Raw genomic sequence first — 21,897 nt, 5'->3', positions numbered from 1 at the left:
CCATCAATGTCGCCTCCCGAACCGAACGAACCAACAACTGTTGACAGAGGCCGTTATTCATTGGGTACCACCACCACCCGCTCTTCTGGGTACTACGGCTGGCTGCAGTTAATAGACGCTGACTTCTGCCCCGGTTTGCTCTGGCCCGGAGGACCGGGTGACTGGTGGTGGCTGGGCGCAAACATCAATTTCCCTGTCCAATTGCCAATCAGCTGCAATAACAATAACAACAACATCGTTGACTGCCATGCCGAGGTGCCGTACGGCACCAGCAGCAGCAGTAGCAGTCCCGGAGGTGAGGTCTTGACGAAAAAGCCACAATCCATCCTGTCCGAGAGACAGAGAGAATGAAGGCGACCGGGTGCGTGGTTGACTGGTTGTGTTGTCGCCTCATCCTTCCACCGCGGGCAGAAGCGGTTGCGGTTGTCTACGTTTTTGCACGTGCACCTTCCAACCATCCATCATTTCGACGTTGGATAATAAAATAAACCCCCGTGTCGGGAAGCACCTTTCCACGGAACCGCAGCAGCCAGCTCCGAGAAGATAAGAGGGTCCACCGAGTCAGGAGCGGGTCTCTTTGTCTTTGTTGGCCACGTGGGCTGGAGGGTGGAGGAGATGGTCCATGGCGATGTACGGTGTACGATTGTTGAATTGAATTACATCACCTTCTGCGAACTTGTTGGTTGCGGAATCCTGAAAAGCTGGTTCTAGGAAAGCTCGTTGTAATGCAGGAAACTTTATAACCGTGTGTTTCTATTTCTACGGTTAGGGTTACCATTTTTGTCATTCCACACATAGAAGAAATAGAACAGCATGGATTGAACTCACCAAGTTTTTCGTTATTGACAGGTTCATTGACAGCTGATGTAAACAAACGAGAAACTTTCCTATGTATCTTTTTCTTTAAACACTGCCCAGAACAATTTGGAACAGTATGGAACGAGCTCACCTGGTTTCTTGTTTTACGTCTTCGAACGTTTACTAACCTTCATCTTAAGAGAAGCTTTTCACTCTTTAATCAAGGTAATAAAGCTACCTTCTAAAGAGACACTTTTTTTTTTAAAAATATGTTAAAATATGGAACGGGCTCACCTATATCATTGCTCAACATCTTTTTGGTGCGTAGAGTGTTTACTTCAGAGAAGATTTATTGATATTCTTAATTTGAAATTTACACATTATTTCAGTTTGAAATTTACAGAAGAAATAGTAACCCTATTCATAGAGAAAAAATATGCTCGCTATGCACCTTTGTAGCACGGAATTGAAATTTACACTTCTCCACTAAAAAAACGGGTCAAAATGCAAAAGCAGCTGTACAAAGATACACGTGGACAACAGATTCCACCTGGATCTGCTGAGAAGAGAGAAGAAGGGGTCCTCACGTGGAAAAAAGTGTGGCACCGGAGCGATAACGCGAGTTCAAGCAGAGTCCCATCAGAATCCGGACTCAAACAGTCAGAGCCGAGCAGACCATTCCCAGGAATGTAGGGTGCTCTTTCTTGTAGTTGGACTACCGGATTGGGAAAGCAAAAAAACTGAAACGAAGCCAGTCAACTTCATAGAATGAATGTGCAGAAAACACTCCTGAAATATTCAACAACCAGGAGAGGAAATGTTTCGCTGTTTACAGAACATAAAAATGCACGGATTTTGCACGCGGGTGCAAGAGCTGGCAAAGTGATTCCCGGGTTCAGCAGAATCACTTTCCATATTTGAAAATGCTCTTCATATGGAACATTATTTCAAAAACTTGCACCGAGAAGCCACTGCACTGCAACTTCAGTGCACCCCATCGATACTGACCACCACCACCGCCAAGCATCGAGTAGGTACACGTTTCCACTCAATCACTTCCTGTGCCTGAGCCAAATGAACCGGAAAGCCGTACAAATCGCAACACCACCCCAGCACCAGCAGGGTACTTAATGTACGGACAGTACTCCTAACGAACTAACAACCATTATTAGTTAGCACCCGGGCGCACATCGGGTCAGGAGTTTTCCGGTGCATCCGAATGCACTCTGACTGACTGGGTGCTGCTGTAGCTGCTCATGCTACTGTGGATTTGTGCTTCGTTATCTTTTCTGGACCAAACACACATGAGCTCGGAGAAAAACAAAAACACGGTACAGCGATTTGAAGGGAGGATTCCAACAACAGCGGGGCAAAAATGGATCCGCGTGAGCAGATTTTTTCCTAACGATTTCCCAGAGACGCAGGGTATCCTTCCAAAAGCTATCTACACAATGTAACTGAACTTTCTGGAAGATTTGTTGAAGTCTATTCCTTAATCGAAGTGACTGTACCTTATAATAAGATATAAACGTACGCTTCGTTTCGATTTCAAAGACAATTTATTCAGTTCCACCTTACCCATCTAGATATTTACAGTACAAGGTTCTATAGCGATAGCTTAAATTATATCTACATGTTATCGCCTATTTCGTCTTCTACTCCACAGTCAATAATACCACTCATACGGCACACATTGCGGGCATATGAACAAACGGCAATGAATACACTATTGTCTAAGCGAACAGCGAACGATCCATTGTTTGCTCATTCCTCTTTGCATTAGGCTGGTCCAAGTTTAGGCGGGTCCAGAAAATTGATATTTCAACACTTCCCCTCAATTTTGTAATTGTAGATATGATGTCATCTTTTCGAATTTCGTCCTTGGTAGTGGCTTCGTAAGAATATCTGCAAGTTGATCTTCACTCTTGACGAATTGGATCCTCATCTTCTTGGCTTGGATTACATCCCGGATAAACATATATTTGATGTCAATATGCTTTGTCCTCTGATGTTCCCTTGGTTCTTCAGCAATCCGAATACAAGGAATATTATCTTCATAAATTGTAAAAGGACATGTTTCAATGCCTATCTCACGCATTAAATTAGATATCCAAATTCCTTCTTTTGTCCCATTACAGAGGGAAATCAGTTCAGCTTCTGTTGATGATAAGCTTACTGTAGGTTGTCTTTTTGTAGACCAGGAAACAACATTTCCATAAACAAGAAAAAGGTTTCCAGAGTTTGATCTTCTATCTTCATAATTATTCCCAAAGTCAGCATCCGCATATCCTTCTAATGCTCTTGCTTTTTCATGAGAACTATACAATAGATATAGATCCTTTGTGCCTTGCAAATATCTTAGAATTCGCTTCAGTCCATTCCAATGTGCTTCACTTGCACAACTTTGGAATCTACTTAGGATACTTACAGCAGCGCTGATATCTGGTCGAGACATTAGAGCCAAGTATTGCAAACACCCCAATAAAGCTTTATACGGTTCCTCCGTTCTAACGCTTTCACAGACTTCCCATTTCACATTGGCATCCATGGGTGTTGCAACAGGCTTACAATCTTGCATACCAAAACGATTTAGAATCTTCTCAATATAATTTCTCTGAGAGATTTTCATCTCTTTGTTTTCAAGATTTCTTTCGATTTCCAGTCCAATATAGGTCTTGACATTTCCAATATCTTTCATTTGAAATCTATGCGCCAATTTTTCTTTTATCCAATTGACTCTCGAAATGTCTTCAGAAATCATTAGGATGTCATCCACATAAAGCACAATATATAGCTCAAAATCTTTATAAACATATACACAGGAATCACTGGATAGCTTTGAGAATCCTAGTTTAGTCATGAATTCGTCAAAGCATTGATTCCAGCTTCTTCCAGCTTGCTTTAGTCCATAAAGGCTTCTGTTCAAACGACAAATTGGACTTTGTCCATCTTCATCACATGGCAACTTCATATAAACTTCTTCTTCTAGTTTTCCGTTGAGAAAAGCTGTCTTTACATCCATCTGATGCACAACCATATTTCTCATAACGGCTATAGACAGAATAGTTCTTATCGTTACTATTTTAGCTACAGGCGCAAAGGTTTCGTTGTAATCGAAACCATATCTTTGAGAACATCCTTTAGCAACAAGCCTTGCTTTATATCGTTTAGTGCTCTCTCCATCTTTGATACCAAAAATCCACATGGAATTGATTGGCTTGAATCCTCTTGGTACGCTCTCCACCAAAGTCCATGTGTGGTTCTCTTCAAGTGCTTCTAGTTCCTCTTCAATTGCAGCTCTCCATTTTGGCCAGTCATCTCTTCTTCTTAACAGCGGGATTGTCTGAGGGATGTCTTCAATGAAGTTCACAGCCGAGAATGCCCCTTGAACATCCTCAATGTTCTGCTCTTTCTGCTCCCTTTTCTCTAGGATCCGTTTGCTACGACGAATAATAACTTCAGTGCTTCCAACATCTCCTTCGATATGGCCGTTGTTAGTGTCATGCTTGGCTTCTTCATCGTCGTTATCCTTTTCACCGGTTGATCCAGTGTCCGAATCACCAGTGGATTCTACAATTTCTGGTGATATTACAACATTCTGGTATTGGTTTACTACCTTTCTACTAGAATCTTGTGTTATGTGAAATATCGACTGATTTTCAGCAAAAATCACATCACGTGAAATGATTACCTTTCTGGTTTCATCATCCCAAAGCCGATATCCATTTGGAGCATATCCAACAAAAGTTAACTTTCTACTTTTGTCATCCAATTTCTTACGTCTTTCTTTTGCTATCTGCCCATAAGCAGTGCAACCAAAGACTCGCAATCCATCGATTTTCGGCTTACTGCTAAACCACATTTCGAACGGAGTTCTGGAGGCTTTTAGTTTTCGAGTTGGAGAACGATTGGTTAGGTATGCAGCAACATATACTGCCTCACCCCAAAGCTTTTTGGGGACATTGTTTTCATTTAGCATCGCTCTAGTTTTATCTAAAAGAGTACGATTCATTCTTTCACTTACTCCATTTTGTTGTGGTGTATACGGGCAAGTGGAAATCATTTGAATTCCTTTGCTGATACAAAATTTTCGGAATTTATTCCCATAAAACTCTCCACCATTATCTGTAATGAACCTTGAGATTTGGAAATTGAAGTGAGCTGAAGCCATTGCTTCATACTCTTTAAATTTATCCAGCACCTCATGTTTATGACGTAACAGATAAATAACAACAAAATGTGTAAAATCATCAATGAAAACAATAAAATATCTATAACCATCGTAAGTTCTTTCACTCATTGGGCCACACACATCCGAATGTATGACTTCCAGGGGCCTAGTTGATCGGATACAGTTGCTTTTAAAAGGTTTCCTAGTATGCTTACCTATGATACAAGGATGGCATATGTTACGCTTCCCCTGAATATGTGATAGTCCTTCAAATTCTAGACCATCAACCATTCGCTGAGAAATCAACTGTTTTAAGCTTGCATAGGACAAATGACCTAACCTTTTATGCCAAAGATCGAGTGGACTTTCAACCTCTCCAACACAAGCAACATTGCAATCATCTTCATCAACTACCATATCAAGAACAAAAAGACCACCAACTCTTTTACCAGATGCAATAACTTCCCCGGACCTTTCAGATACCACAACACCGTGATCATCAAAAGTCACACACATGCCAGCAGACACAAGTTTGGAAACGGATAGGAGATTATATTGTAAATTAGGAATAAAAAGCACATCATACAATTCATACTTATTTATTTTTCCAGCTTTTACAACAACACTTTTTAATTTCACAACTCCTTTCTTCCTTCCAACAATATACTGTCCATCTTTGGCCGTGGAGATAGTGATTGGTTCCACCTTGCGGCAGTTTTCCATAACCGTGTCATCACACACCATGTGGTCACTTGCTCCAGAATCCACAATGAGCCGCATCTTCTTATCTTTGCTTCTCTTCTGCTTGTCTTTTGATGGGAAATGGTCCCGCTCAGACCCAGCAACCAGTCCTCGTTCGGATTCAAACTTCTCCCGTCTGTATTCTGCTGGAACAATTTCCTTCTCAGAATCAGCGTCTTCAGTCCGTTGGCGCTTGCGTTCTGCTGGAACAGATTCCTGCTCAGAAACACCAACTAATGCCACATTTGCTCGTCCTGATGGAAAAGGTTCCCGCTCAGAATATTGCCGCTTGTTATTCAACAAGCGATAGCAGTTCCTCTTGGTGTGGCCTACTTTACCACATTCGAAACAAGAGCGTGTTTCCTTCTTCTTCTTCTTTTGCTTCCTCCGGTTGTCAGCAGCCATGGCCATGTGGGATGGCTCGAAATCCTGTTGCTCCTCTTTCTTTTCTTCGGCGTCCAGGAAAAGACTACGGATGTCTGACAGTGACATAGTAGCCAAATCTCCCTGCCTCATCACAGCAATAGCGTCCAAGATGCTTTGATGACGATCAGGAATAGCGACGAGAAGAGTATTCATTCGCTCGCTAGCTGATATTGTTTCACCTGCTCTCTCCAATTCTTGGATGAGCCTCTCGTGAGCCAAAAAAAGCTCTAAAAGCGTCTTGTAACCTGCCGTCCGAAGATTGTACAGTTTGCGTCGAATCGAGAAGAGTGCCAACCGTCCATGCCGTAGGTACACCGAGTCAAGACGGTCCAGGATTTGCTTCGCGTAGACGCACTCCAGCACATGAGCCATCGCATCGTTGTCCAGTGATGTCCAGAAAATGTTGACCACTTCGTCGTCTTCCTTGATCCGTTTCAAATATTGAGCATCCCGTAGCGCCTTTTCCTCCTCGGTGGCGCCTTCTGGTGTATCAGCGTACTCTTCCATAGGGGGGATACGATCCAGACAGTGTAAAAGGCCGTGTTGCTTTAAGTAGTGAGTAACTCTCACCTTCCAAAAGGGATAATCCTTGCCGATTGCTCCCTGGAAAGTTGGTATCAACACTACTCGCTGCCGCTGACCAACGTCCTCCATCTTGGATGAGCTGTTGACTTTCATCATCTAAAGAAAAATGAAACAGTTCCAGATCACTCTGCGAGCAAGCTGTGCTTTCCGGTAGAGTCCTTTCCAGGTGTCTACCAAACCGAAAAATAATCTAGCGATTCAAATAATCTTCCTAGATTTAAATGCACCAGTAATTAAATTAATTTCCTGGGCCCATAACCTGTTGAAGTCTATTCCTTAATCGAAGTGACTGTACCTTATAATAAGATATAAACGTACGCTTCGTTTCGATTTCAAAGACAATTTATTCAGTTCCACCTTACCCATCTAGATATTTACAGTACAAGGTTCTATAGCGATAGCTTAAATTATATCTACATGTTATCGCCTATTTCGTCTTCTACTCCACAGTCAATAATACCACTCATACGGCACACATTGCGGGCATATGAACAAACGGCAATGAATACACTATTGTCTAAGCGAACAGCGAACGATCCATTGTTTGCTCATTCCTCTTTGCATTAGGCTGGTCCAAGTTTAGGCGGGTCCAGAAAATTGATATTTCAACAAGATTTGCCATGTTTTTCGGGAATCAATCCCTAGATTCTCGAAGAAAACAATGTTCAGGCATCGTTGTGAAGATTTCTTAAGCTCTTTGATGGAAATAGCTCTGAATCTCCACAGTTTTTTTTTAACATTTTCATTCGCTGCTAAACGTTTTTGAGCTGAATACATTCAGTAAACGATATACTGGAACATCCTAGCACTTTATACACATGATCCGCCGATCAATTAGCAAAACATTATCGAAAATTGACAGATTAATATGTTTTTTTTTTTTTTGTTGCAGTCGTTGTGTTTGTGAGCTTCTCCGGAAAGCACTCATCAGCTTTGTTTAAAAGTGTATTTTTACTATTATTTTATGTTTCTTTTCTTTCTTTTTTTTCTCTTTTTCTTTTCTTCTTTTTCCTTTTTTTCTGTATTAACGAGATGTTTAGCACTAGGCTAATTCATCTTGGCTCCCACGCTTTACATTTTGCGCGTTTGTCGGGAGTGTGATTCGGTCCCAGGTCTTTGACGTGATAGTAACGTACATTAACCATCACACAAGATCCACTCCACGAATATCTTCTTCCAAAATAAAAGAATGAATAAAATAAAAATATAGCTACTATTTTTATTGTTTGATTTATTTTTTATATTTTTTTCGCATTAACCAATTTTGAACAGGGTGTTCTGTATTCAAATACACTCTTAATGAATTAAAAAAGAGTAAGCTATCATCATTGTTTGGCAATTTGTTGTTTTTTTTTTTTATTTTCTATTTTTTTTTTCAAGATTTGTTTTGCCTTGCGATCAAGTTTTCAATCATTTATCAGCTTAAGGCGAAGCAGGATGAATTTCCCCCTCTTTTGGTTTTGATCTCTCAATAAATAATGAAGCAATATGATCTAAATCGGTTTTCATACACACTTAGAGGATGAATCATGATCAGGAGGGTCCTAATTTTTTTCCTGGTGGAAAAGGTTTTTCGTTTTTGCAAAAAAAAAAAAAAAAAACATTAAAAAAATGTTTTTTTGCAAAAATTAAAAACATGTTCCATCAGTAGAAAAATCAAGAGATACTGGATGCATTTCCCCATTTTTCGATTTCGATGTTTTATTTACTAACGGTGCAAAATTTCTAAATTGGATTCCATGCCAGGAATAACCATAATATCTCCAGATACCTGGTTTTTTAGTTTTGGAGAAACTATGTCTAACGAAATTTGATTTTCCCATGGATTCCTTCATGGATTCATCCAAACATTCTTTCAAGAAATCTTCCATTCGTTGTTTCATTGCTATTCTTGAGAATTCCTTCCAAAGCTTCTGCTGGTATTTCTCCAAAAATGCCGCTTCAGATTCCTAAAAAAAATCGATCTGAGATTATTCGACGTATTTCTGCTGGAACTTCTTCCAAGAAATATCTCCTAACGAAATTAGAAAAAAAATAAACATCTCATAAATTCTTAAGGAGATGATTGTAAAACAAATCCAGGAATTCTTTTGAAATGTTCTACAAAGAAGTCTTTAGGAGTTTATTTAAGTATTTCTTCAATAATTCGTTCAGGAACTACTGCAGACATGGATTCTATTACATTTTTCTGTGAATTACGTGGAGCAGACCTGGTGTGGTGGTTAGAACACTTGACTATCACGCCGAGGACCTGGGATCGAATCCCACTCCCGACATACTCACAAAATGTGGGTTCTTCCTTCGGAAGGGAAGTAAATACGTGAGTCCCGAGATGAACTAGCCTAGGGTCAATACAGACACAAAAATGGTGAATTTCATCAGATTTTTTTTCCAGGAATTCGTTTAGAAATCTCTCTGAAATCTCTTCTGAGATTTCATCAGGAATTCCTTATAGATTTGCTTCCAAAGTTGCCCATGGTTGTTTGCCAAGACTTTCTCCAAGAATTCCTCCTGGAGTTGCCTCAGGAATTCATTCTGGATTTTTTTTTTCTCAGGAACAACTCAAGGGGTTATTTCTAAAATTTATCTCAGAATTTCTTCATGAACTCTTCATGGGATTCTCCCAAAAAATATTTCAGAGATTTTCCAGGAAACAATAATTTCAAGAATTTCTCTTAGAAGTTCTCCACTAACTCTACTTGAGTTTTTCAGGAATTTTAAACATAGTGTGGAATCTTGCAGGAATTTCTCAAGGGATTCCTACAGAAACTCCCCCAGGTATTCCTTCAAAAATTTCTCCAAGGATTCCTTCAGGAGATCCTTCATCATTCCTCCTGATTTTTTTCCAGAAATTCCATCAGGCATTCCTCCAGGATGTTTTTCAGGGATTTCTCAAGCAAATCCTCAAAGGATTTTTCCAGATAGTCCTCCAGGAAATCTACTAGGAACTCCTCCAGTGTGATTCCTAAAGAAATTTCCCCAGGGCTTGCTCCAGAAGTTCCAACTACAATTCCTCCAGGGATTCTTCTAGGAATTCTGCTAAGAATTTCTTCAAGGCTTCTTTCAGGAACTCCTGCAGCGATTTCTCCAGAAACTTCTCCAGGGATTTCTCGAGAAATTCCTCGAAGGATTCCTTCAGGAATTGTTCCTGGGAATCCTTTAGAAATTTTTTCAAGAGTTCTTCGAAGGATTTCTCCAGCAATTCTGTGAGGATTTTTTCCAGGAATTTCATCAGATATTCCACCAGAAATATCTCCAGGGATTCATGGGGTTGGGTTTGAATAATTAACTCTTAAGCCTTCAGTACACGCTTTTCCAAGTGTGCAAACTTTTCCGCGCGCATCAACCAAGAGTAAAGCATTCGCTTGCAATTTCCTATGTTTTGTCAATGTTGAGACCACTGTTGGCCTGTTGGATTAAGCGTGCGGAAAAATTTGCACACTTGGCAAAGCGTGTACTGAAGGCTTTAGACTTTATCGTCATTAAAGTCACTCTCCTAGCCGTGATTTGATTTTTATCTACAAATTAGCTGTCCATTTTTCAATTAAGGCGAAACTGGAAGCATTTCCTCATATTTTCAGTTTATGATTTTTTTTAAAATAACGAAGCAATATTTTCAAAAACGGTTTCGTTCACATGTAGAGTATGGATCAGTGTATCTTCTGATGTTTTTTTTCCGTGCTGAAAAAGTTTTCCATTTTTTCAAAAACCATTTTTTGTGAAATTTCGTTCAAAAATGGTTTCTGCAAAAACGAAAAACATTTTCCACTACGAAAAAAATCAGAAGATACCTTGATCCATCCTCTACATGTGTATGAAAACCGATTTTGAAAATATTTCCTTGTTATTTAATAAACAATCTAAAACCTAAAAGTGAGGAAATGCTCACAGTTTCGCCTTAAGTCAAAATTCCCTTACATTTTCATTAATTTTTTTTAACAAATTCTTGATTTTTTTTTGAGAACCTGGAGAGTTTCTCGATTTTCTTGCCGGTAGTCAGAAATCTAGCCTTATATTTCCAAGTGTACCCAACTAAGAAAAACAGTTACAGTTTTTTGCACATTTTGTATGGATATTCAACAGCGTAGTGCTGAAATACAAGGGAATTTTTAAGAAAATCCAGCATTTCGTATTGCTAGTTCACATATTGCTGAAAACATTTGGTATACAGATCTGCTTGTCAAAAATTTCTGACAAAATCTAGAAATTAAAAAAAATAGAAATTTTCCAAAGCAATTGCTTATAGAACAGACACCGTGTTCTTGACAGATTTTTTTTCCAAAATACTCGAAGTGTTTCAAGAGACATACTACATATTATCAGTCTAAGTGAAGTATTCCTCAGCTCCTCGACAAATTCTAAGAAAAAATGCATTACTCGAGTAGCATTGAATAGTTTTCAACACTAATGGAAAAATCATTCCACTTTACTTCACTGATGCCAAAAAAAAAAAATATTAAAAATGTCATTTTCAAAAAAAAAGGGAACTATTGGAACAAGCAATTTCCGTTCAAATATAGATATGTATAAGAAGCAGAATTGCTTGTTCCTAGTCTTTTTTAAGGAGTTATTTTTATCATTATTGTTTTAAATTTTCAGAGGTAAAGACAAGTTTTATTTTTTTTTATTTTTTTTTACTAAAGTTTACCTTAATTTGTTACATATATAAATAATAAAAAAAATGATATTGACTGATGTTTTTGTCATGTTTCTGCTGGCATTATTGTAGAATTTATAGCAAGGTCTGTGACAAGATCTTCCTTACGATTTTCATCAACTATTTATCAGTTCTTTAGCAGATTTATATCTCAATATAAATGGCAGATTTCCTTTGCAACCGTAGCTGAATTCTTTGAGGGATTAAATAAAAATATCCCGAATATTGTATGAATAATAAAAACAATCGCATTGGGCTGATACAAATTTCTTTTAGACCATTTGTAAATAATCATTTGTTTCCCCTTCCTCCTTTTTCCCTTTCAAAAACGATTGGCCAAATACTGCAATGCATATTAAAATTTAATTGGTCTAACAAATCCAGCGAGTTTTTATTATTTTAAAATATTAATTTTTTGTTCGTTTTTCTAAGTCTAATAGCAGGGGTTACGTACAAAAGGCTGAAATAACAAAAGGCTGTTTGACAAAAGGCTGAATAACGAAAGGCTGAAAATATCAAAAGGCTGAAAAAACATAAGGCTTAAATAATTATTCGACTAGTTTTCAAACAACGAGCCTGTTAACACCTATAAGTTCGCTCAGTGTAGCATACCACTACTAACGAGACGTGCCGTTATGCAGTTGGCACACCTCATTGTTGTTGCCGACTTTATCGTTTAGAGATAGGTATGTAAAGAGAGAGAAAGAAAGTTGTGAACTAGTAGATGAAAACAAACAAGAAATAGAAGAAATAATAGTAAATAAAGTAGCTGAAAATTTTGTAGCTTGAGTTCGATCCTTGTTGCAAATAAAAAGTAAAGTTTATACAGTTTAAATTGTTTGAAGTGCAGGAAAGTTGGTGGTAAAGTGCCGATAATCTGGGATCTGTTTTCGGATCAAAGTAGAGGTAATTGAGAGGTAATTATAACGATTTATTAAATCGAGTTTACTTTGCTATTCAAGATTCCCATTGGTGCAACTGCCATCCTGTCCGTGTCGACGGCGACCTGAAAGGAGAAGAAAAAGTGAAAATAGGAGAAGTTTGTAAGGCGTAAGTAAATGAATGAATTGCAAATTGTAAATAAACTAATGTAAATAAATTATGTAAACAGGAAAAGGAGAAAGTGGAAGTGAATTGTAGATTGTAGATCGCTCTACGGAAACGCTATTTGGTGTTCAAAGAAGGAGTAAGAAACCAATTATTGTAAGTAAACTATAGAGTAAATTAAGTGTATAAGTCTAATAAAGAATTTTGTAGTTTGAGCTGCCACGAAACAGTGCTGCTTCGAAAACTGGTTCAAGTCCGAACAGAGCCCATAAGCAGTCATGCTGAAGACCAGCCCAACACTAACATCACGGAAAAACAGACATAACACTCTTATTATTCATTTCGTACACTGATATAACGATCCTTTTGAAAATTTGCTAGTTGGCCGACCAACCAGCCCTGGCACTTGTATTGGTTTGCTTGGGCTTGACATTTGACGGACACTACCGCTCATTGATTAATGGTTGGCCAAACTATATCTTTTTTGTCATTAGGTGAACATGCTTCCGTTACTATGTTTTACATCGAGAAGCGTTAGGGCTGTTTGTCCGTGCTATAAATCCCATGCTATGCATTATTGATCGCCTACATAACTATGATAGCATTATTGAATAGCATATGTTTAGAAGAAGAGAAAATCTCTGATGACATTGTTAGCAGCTGTCATGGCAACCAATCTCAGCAGCATTACTCGAAAGAATAGCTCATGTTCTAAGGAAAAATCTGTGATTGAAATATCATCAGTCATTTTTTATGTTCGTTGATATGCATCATTAGCCTCTTTATCAAGCACAGCCTATGACTAGGGATCATATATGTAGCCGATGTGGTTAGCCAACGGGTAGTCATGCTGAGAGTGATAGGTTCGATTCTTGCTCGGACCAGGAACTTTTTGTAATGGAAAATTACTCAACTACAGCGGGCATAATGTATCTTCTCGCCTGTCACACGATATACAAATGTAAAGTGGTCATTGGCAGAGAAGGCTCTCAATTAATAACTGCAGAAATGCGTAAAGAAACTGTGAAACAGGCTTTGTCTCAGATGGGATGTTACGCCATAAAATAGAAGAAGAAGAAGTACTATAACTCCTTTCCTTCGTTTTCGCAAATTCAGCCTTTTGTGCATTCAGCCTTTTGAAATTTAGCCTTATGTTACTTTCAGCTTTTTGTGTTCAGCCTTTTTTGCATTCAGCCTTCTAAAATTCAGCCTTATGTTAGCATCCCGTTAATTTAGATGTTAATTGACCAATTTACCCTTTCTTTGATTAAAAACAATATTGTCATGCTTAACGGCTTGCAATCAAAAAAGCCCAATATTACATATTTTGCCCTAAAAAATTGGGGTTTAGCTCAAAATTGTGACGAGCTGGAGCAAATCTGAGCCCGGATTCGGATTCAGGGGCCCAAAATCTGTCAGAGACACATAAGTTTGCTCTTGAGACAAACCAATAGTTAATTTTTGTTACGCTGTGTAATTGATAAAGCTGTAGATTTATTCAGAAACGATTAACTTAATTTCGTCGAAAAGTTGATTAAGAGCATTTCAAGCTAAACTAAGGGGCTGTCCATAAACCACGTGGTCATTCGGAAGGGGGGGGGGGGGGTTCGGCCAATGACCATTTTGTATGGACAAATAAAAAATTTTGTATGGACTAATGGCCACGCGGGGGGGGGGGGGTTAAAAAGTCCCAAAAAAATGACCACGTGGTTTATGGACAGCCCCTAACCCCATCCCACCGCCAATTCATTTCAGATTTCAAGAACCTTTGTCTTATTCGAATGATAATAAGTCTAACAAGGGAAGGTTACGATGGTGTCCCCCGGGGATTTCAATCGGACTATTTTTGTTGCATTCTACATGTGGGAATATGGATTAACCCAAAGCCTTTCGGGTGATGGGCCAGTGGTGTAGTCAGGAGAGGTCTTCGAAGGGGTAAATTTAGCAAAAAATAACAATATTAAAAATGCTCAAACGTCATCAAAATGTAATGCAGTATGAACAGACAGAATATGCATAAATACATGATTTCATCTCTCTCTCTCTTCTTGGCGTAACGTCCTCACTGGGACAAAGCCTGCTTCTCAGCTTAGTGTTCTATGAGCACTTCCACAGTTATTAACTGAGAGCTTCCTCTGCCAATGACCATTTTGCATGCGTATATTGTGTGGCAGGCACGAAGATACATTATGCCCAAGGAAGTCAAGGAAATTTCCTTTACGAAAAGATCCTGGACCGACCGGGAATCGAACCCGTCACCCTCAGCATGGCCATGCTGAATACCCGTGCGTTTACCGCCTCGGCTATATGGGCCCCACATGATTTCATAATAAATTTAATTTACAATAGGCGTTGCCCGAGTGAGATGGGTGATGAACAAAGTGATACATTTTTATTAAAATAACTTCAACTGGTTCTTATTCTGGCAACGCCTATGGTGAATTGAATTTGATACGATATCATGTATTCATGCATATTTTACCTGTTTCTATTTCAATACATTGTGACATGTGCATTTTGATAACGTTTGAGCATTTTTAATAATGTTGTATTATGCCTAATTTGCCCCTATGAGGACCCCTCCTGACTACACTACTGGCCCATCACCCAAAAGGCTTTGGATTTATTCATATTCCCACATGTAGAATGCAACAAGAATAGTCCGACTGAAATCCCCGGGGGACACCATCGTAACATTACCTTTGAAATTTTAGTGGTAACATAACCCGTTTTCTAAGCTTTCAACTGCTTTTTGCGGAACATAGTTAAAATATCTAGGAAGAAAGTTTTCATACGACCGAAAGTTTGGGGTCATTGGACCTAACGTATTGGTTGTTTTACATCGAAAATGTAAAAAGTAGTTTTCTTTTGTTTGTTTTATAAATTGATGAAAAAAAAAAAATTAGAGAAAACTAGTTAGAATCAATTTACCATCCTGTGCTACTTGGTGAAATTTGAGGCTGGAAGTCAAATTTTCACAGAAAAATAATTAAAAAAAAATCGAGAGGTTTTGGAAAACTGCAATTATATCACATCTAACATAAAACCGCGCTGAACATTACGCTAAGTATTTTTTTTTTTCTAAAAGTGCTTCAAGTATCCTCAAACATCATTGAAAACATCATCTCAATCACACAAACTGTTTTCGAGTTATAATTTTTGAAGGAGAGAATAAATTATTTTTTATACGTCCATCTCAAAAGTTAGGGTTAAAACTAGTTGGATCTTAAATCGTTGCTGGATGAAAAAGTCCTTCCGGACATTCTTCGAAGAATTCGTCCGAAAAAGTTTAAATACTTCATTCGAATGTTATATCACTGAAGTGCTTGATAGTTCGTCACAAAATCTTTTAAAGCTTAATTAGGAATTGAGGTATTATTTTCTTTTTTTTTTCTCGGGACTTTGAATTCGTCAAAATGAAGATTTACACAAGACATCTGTAATATAGATAGGTACAAAAAATATTGTCAAAAAAAGGCATTTATGTAACAACTATGATTCTTTCAAGGAAGCCTTTTAAATAGGAAGTAGAAGACTGAAAAAAAGAATATTAGGGTAAGTGGCCCCATTATGACTATAGTACCAATTTATTCGCCATAGTTGATTTTCACCCTTTATGTGAATCAATAAGAAAAAAATGTGAACAACAGATCACATTCACAAAAGATGGCTGCACTCATTTAAACTCCACATTGTGCTCTAATTATGGTAGAAATAAATAAATTTCCTTAAAATGTCGGCCTCCTTGCACCCGTTTTCGCCATAGTGTACCAGTTATGACTAATCTCATAAGGAATGCAAACAAATAGTGCGAAAAGGAACCGAAGTTAAAAATGTATCCATATCTGTTACAGGGTTCCTATCATTGGCACACGCTGTTATAAATACCAAAAGTAGTTTAGACTCCGTTTCTAAATTTTTCCTATAAAGTATGGAAACTAAGCTATCTATTAACATATTGATGATATTCGTTGGTATTCTCGTTATTTCTGTACAAATAGTTTTCCTTAGGTAGTGCCATAATTGGTACAGGCACCCTACAGAGAATTAAAAATGCATCTCAAAACAACAGTTTATATTACAGAAATTACGAAAATCCCCAAGTCTTACAAATCCTTACCCAAAATCCCCAACATGTAAATCCCCAGAAAAAAAATCTCAATTTTCCATCCTCAACAACACCGGTGCCAAAACTATTTCACGCTTCGTTGCCCAATCGATACCTTCGTCGTCGTCGTCATCGGCACCGGCCGCCCCTAAAGCAACCTCCCTCAAAATCAAAACCAGCTGAGTTCGCCAGAAGCCAGAACATATTCGTCTTTTTTCCAGTCATCGAATCCGGAAGCCGGAGAACATCATGCAGAGTTCCTTCTTTTTTCTCCACTTTGCTTGGTATGATTTCCACCGTTGCTCCACCGCCGTTGCGTCGCGTTGGAATAGCAGTTGTTGGATCGGACCCAAATTTCCATCAGCAAGCTCGCAAAAAGTCACTCAAGGAAAGAGGCAAATTCACCGCCGCCGCCGCCACGAGACACCGAGAGGAGAACGCGCAGCAACCAACCGACCGGCAGACCGACCGACCGGGGAGGGAATAAATCTCGTATGGAATCCCATTTCCGTCACCGAGGGTTTTGCTTCCACTTCCACCACCACCGCACTGCGCCGGGTCCAACTTGGTGTCCTGATGGGGTTCAGCCAGCAACGTGATTGGAACTGGAACAGGGAAGACTTCAACCGACCGACCGAAAAAGCCAACGCAAAGCCCCGAACGAAAATTTATGGCGTCTGAGCTGCATTGAAATGTACCAACTCGGTGTGTGTGCATAAAGTATGTGTGCGCAAGAACGGGGCTACGGAAATGCGGATCGGTTATGGGCCCATCCTGTGTGTGTTGCTCCGCTTGGGAAAACTTCTCCTGCTTCTGTGGAACTCCAGGCCTGGGTGGATGGTCCAGCCAGACTGACGCAGGCAGGCAGACAGTCAGTGCGCTGCTAGTGCACACATATCGAATAAATTTAATTTCTCTAGGTCAATGCAAGTGACGGCCTTTGCAGGCAGGCTGGCTGGCTAGCGGTGGAGTTGAACGACTTGAAAGAGGAAATTACAATTTAAGTGTGTTGACTTTTGTGTGACGGGGAGAGTCTTCCGAAGTAGGTAACCTGTGCCAAGACGAGTCAAGTGAAATGCAATTTCGATGGAAATCTTCGTCGTTTACCAAGCACTTCTTTAGTCGTGTCATACATGGAGGTTGATGGGTATCTATGCGTTGATTCGGAAGTGGATTCGAATTTGATTTTCAATGCATATTTAACGTAGTAATTTGCAACTGCTGCTGTTGATCTAGAGCAGTGCTGAAAATGTCATTTCGACATATCTAGATTAACCTTCAGCTCATTTCAAAGGCTGAACCTGAAAATATGTTATAAGGAAAACTTGTGTGGCAAGAATAGTTCTACAAGAAAGTCACGGAAAATCGTTCTCACTTTAAGGACGAACGGGACGGTCGGGGAAATATCTGCCATTGCTCTGTTGCTGCTAAGATGATAATCTCAGATTCTACTTCATATTATGGAACAAAAACTTATCATTGTGTAGGCTCACTTGTAGTGCATATGCTGATTGTTTTTCAGCCTCTTCTGTACGATAGAAATCGAGATAACCATCTTCAAAATCGCGAGGCAAATTGTTAGAAAGAGAGGGAAGGTAGAAAAATTAACACGGCGTCCCGTATCACCTTAATGTTTTGGGTCAATGTCACCGACTATATTCGAAAAATACCAAGTGATATTTATGATGAATATTTATTGGCATTTTTTGGAAGGTAATCGATGACATTTATATTAAATATATCCATGACTTTCTTGTAGAACTCGTTTAGCCGCACAAGTATTCCTTATAACATATTTTCAGGTTCAGCTTCTGAAACGGACTGTAGGTGATTGAATCTGGATATATCAAAAATAAATTTTCAGCACTGGTGTGAAGCATTTGCTCCAGCCCAAAACACGAAAATATATGCAATTTTTGACTCGATATTTCTCTACTGGAATGAGATTTTCTTATGCACTGTTTTTTGTGAATCAGTTACACACAACCATTTTTCCAAAACTTATTATTCAAAACTGTTTGCTGGATTTAAATAAGGTTTTCGAACATGTTTGAAGATAATTGAAGGACTTATAGGGAAATGCACTGAGAGTAGTGTTCTTCGAGGATTTATGTTTGATGTCATATTAAATCAGTTTTGTAAAAATCTTACCTTTCATTTTTCATGTGGAAAGCTGCCTTATGGCCTCAAAATTTGCCATGCAGCTGAAGTGCTCCTAACTATGTTTTCTTGAATTTTTATTTTACATGAATTTTTTACCCAAGCAACAGAAAACAAGTTTTAATATGTTCGATATTGAAAATAAATTCTACTTGGCAAATTTTGAAGCTCAGTTCTCTACAGTTCTCTACAGAAAAAAAAACAAATCGAAGGGTAAGGTTTTGAAAATATGTGACATCTAACATGTATTCGCGATGAATAATACTCTCAGTGTAGTCCTTGAAATATCCTCAAACATCTTAGATGATATCATTTCAATCTAACAAACAGATTTCCCAAAGGTGTTAATTCAAGACAAGTATTTTATACTGTTTCGACTTTTCGGCCTTTTGTTGTGGCCTTCTTCAAGGATTGTATTGCATACCGTCATAAAATTTTTTCGTGATTTGATCATGAGAGGAAAGATGGAGTTTTCTTCGTTTGCTACTCTTATCATTCTTGCTATACTATCACTTAACACTGCAACGACCGTTGTAAAAAAAATAAAAATAAAATAAAAAAACACCAGACTGTGCTTATACATCAGCAACATTTTATTTAAATTGTGGATAACTGACACTAAGGAAGATTACAAGAAGTAGTCGAAATACGCGTATCTGTCAATGGATAAGGAAGAAAGGGTGGAATTAAAAGGTACATAGGGTATGTGTACCAATAATGGCTATAGTACCAATTATTCGCCATAGTTAATTTTCAGCCTTTAACGATGTAAATCAACAAGAAAAATTTTTGAACAACAGATCACGTTCACAAAAGATAGTCGCACTCATTTAAACTCCACATTTTCCACAAATCATGGTAGAAATAAATCATTTTCCTTAAAATTTCGGCCTCCTTGCACCCTTTTTCGCCATAGTGTACCAGTTATGGCTGACCCCATAAGGAATGCATGCAAACAGTGTGAAAAGGAACCGAAGTTAAAAAATATTACCATAACTGGTACAGGGTTCCTATCATTGGCACACGCTGTAATCAATACTAAAAGTAGTTTTGGCTCCGTTTCTATATTTTTCCTGTAAAGAATGGAAACTAAGCTGTCTTTTAACATATTGATGATATTCGTTGGTTTTCTCGTTCTTTTTATATAAATAGCTTTCCTTAGGTAGTGCCATAATTAATACACCCACCCTAATTGATTAAACTGATTTGAAGAGGGTATTCTACCTAGCGGGTTAGAAAAGTTTGGGTATTTCAAGGGAAATGTTTTTAAGAATTCTTTTATCAATCCTTTGTGAATTTCTACAGTAGTGTATTTATAATTTGATCGGTACCTTCTTTGTGAATTTTCATCAGTAGTTTTAAGTATTTTATTGGTAATTCCTTTGAATATTGCTCAGGAAGTTCCTTTGAAAACTCCTTCTGCAAAGAAGATTGTTGAATAGGAAATAGTTATTTTCTTAAGAATTTCTTTGGAAACATATTTTTTTTTGTGTGACGAAAATAAATTATCTAATAAGAAAAATGGAAATTTCAACGGTAACTGGAAAACTTGAAAATAAGAAGGCACTCTGCTTAATTGGCAAATTGAGAAATGAGATTGTGGGAAAAATCGTTCCGGTGGAATTAGAACCAACGACTGCGTTTTTTGCCAGACTGGTGCTTTAACCAAATAAACCACAGAATGTTACGAAAAAATAATGAACCACTACAAATGCATATAAATTTACAAAATATTGTAGTGGAACATTACAAATGCGTAATAAATTGGGACAACGCAGAACAGATATTTTGCCCTGTTACCCTATCGGATAACAATTTCCAATGACAGGATGACAAGATTTCATAACTGTTGTTGGTCCATCAGTCAATCCTGTAATCATATTTTATCTGGCAGGTTGCCTTTTGTTCACAGCATTAGTTGCTTTAATAGCTTAAGTTTGGTCTAGGAATTTCTAATCCTAATGGACATCCTGAATCAGATTTTAATGTGAGTCGTCCACACTTTGATGTCCCTGTTAGGAAAGGGTCTACACATGTCTTTCAGTTATTGATTGCCCGAAATTACCTAAATGTATGCCATTAAAATAATACAGTATTGTTCTGATTTTATCACGCCCCTTTTCAAAAATGTATTTCAATATTCTACAAAATCTATACGCATTTTCAATATTTTGAACGTAGCAAAACGCACCTTCAACATTCATCTTGAAGAATAGGGGAAACACTTGTTTTCAAATAACACAGAAAATTAATGAAAAATGAAGGACTGACGCGTGGAGGGCGTGGTAAAATCGGAACATTACTGTATTACTTATTTCTAATAGTGCTCTATCACTTCAGAGCACTGTAAATAGCATAGCATAGCATAGCATAGCATGAATACTCGCACAAATCTTGGATGGAGTTGCAAAGTTGAATATATCCATTGACATTGCTGATGTCGCTACTATCTACAATGTCATAGATTCACTCAGCTCCACACACCTGGCCAAGTCCTTGCAAGCATTTATAAATCCCTTCATCAACTTAGAAAGAGCCCAGAACTGAAGCAGCTTCCAATAGATGAAAGGATGTTGAAAATAGCGAATTTTCAACTTATATGCAGTTATATAGCAAATATATACTGAAGTATAATTATTTATAAATAAATAATATTGGAAAGATCTCACCAATTGTTGTGTGCTATTTGTAGTTCAATGCCGATCATCTGATTAATGTTCTTCTTTACAAAGAACAACACAATACTGAACACCAAACACCCGCGTATCTATTGTTTTGATTTTCACTCGAGACAATAGCGAACGTGATCGACTATGCTGCCATACACACCCCTTACAGGAGCGATGCATGCACAGCAAAGAACAACACAATACTCTGCTCTATCACTTCAGAGCACTGTAAATGTGCATTAAATTAATGTAAAATTATACAAGTTAAAAACGTACGTCTAACACAATAAATAAAACTTGTAATAAGAATAGCACAGGAATAAATTCTGAGAACAACACGTGCATTTCTTTTCATTGGATTTTTCATAAAAGAAATTCTTGCATGCAATTTTACAATACAATGGAGAACTGTATTGCAAGCGATGGAGGTCATATAGTTACAGCGAATTTGTTGGAACAACTTTGAACTGTGAGGTAATGATTCTGTGGAAAAGAAAGTCAAACTGACTTCAAGTCCGCACCATGAACATTCCCA

At 38.2% G+C, this 21,897-nt stretch overlaps 1 protein-coding gene and 1 long non-coding RNA gene across 7 annotated transcripts in view; both read left to right on the top strand.

Annotated features, from left to right (window-relative positions):
* The window catches only part of LOC109409926 (nephrin), an 851,818-nt gene that overhangs the window by 571,961 nt on the left and 257,960 nt on the right, over nt 1-21,897 (top strand). The gene's annotated exons all lie outside the window — the stretch shown is intronic.
* On the top strand, nt 12,071-13,994 carry LOC115267824 (uncharacterized). The gene is made up of 3 exons (XR_003898015.2): nt 12,071-12,278; nt 12,341-12,428; nt 12,490-13,994. It is a non-coding gene; the product is annotated as an uncharacterized LOC115267824 (long non-coding RNA).

Source organism: Aedes albopictus, chromosome 3 (genome assembly GCF_035046485.1).
Source record: "Aedes albopictus strain Foshan chromosome 3, AalbF5, whole genome shotgun sequence".
Taxonomy (NCBI): Eukaryota; Metazoa; Arthropoda; class Insecta; order Diptera; family Culicidae; genus Aedes; species Aedes albopictus.
The sequence above is the reverse complement of the archived record's forward strand: the minus strand, read 5'-3'. Positions and strand labels throughout refer to the sequence as shown.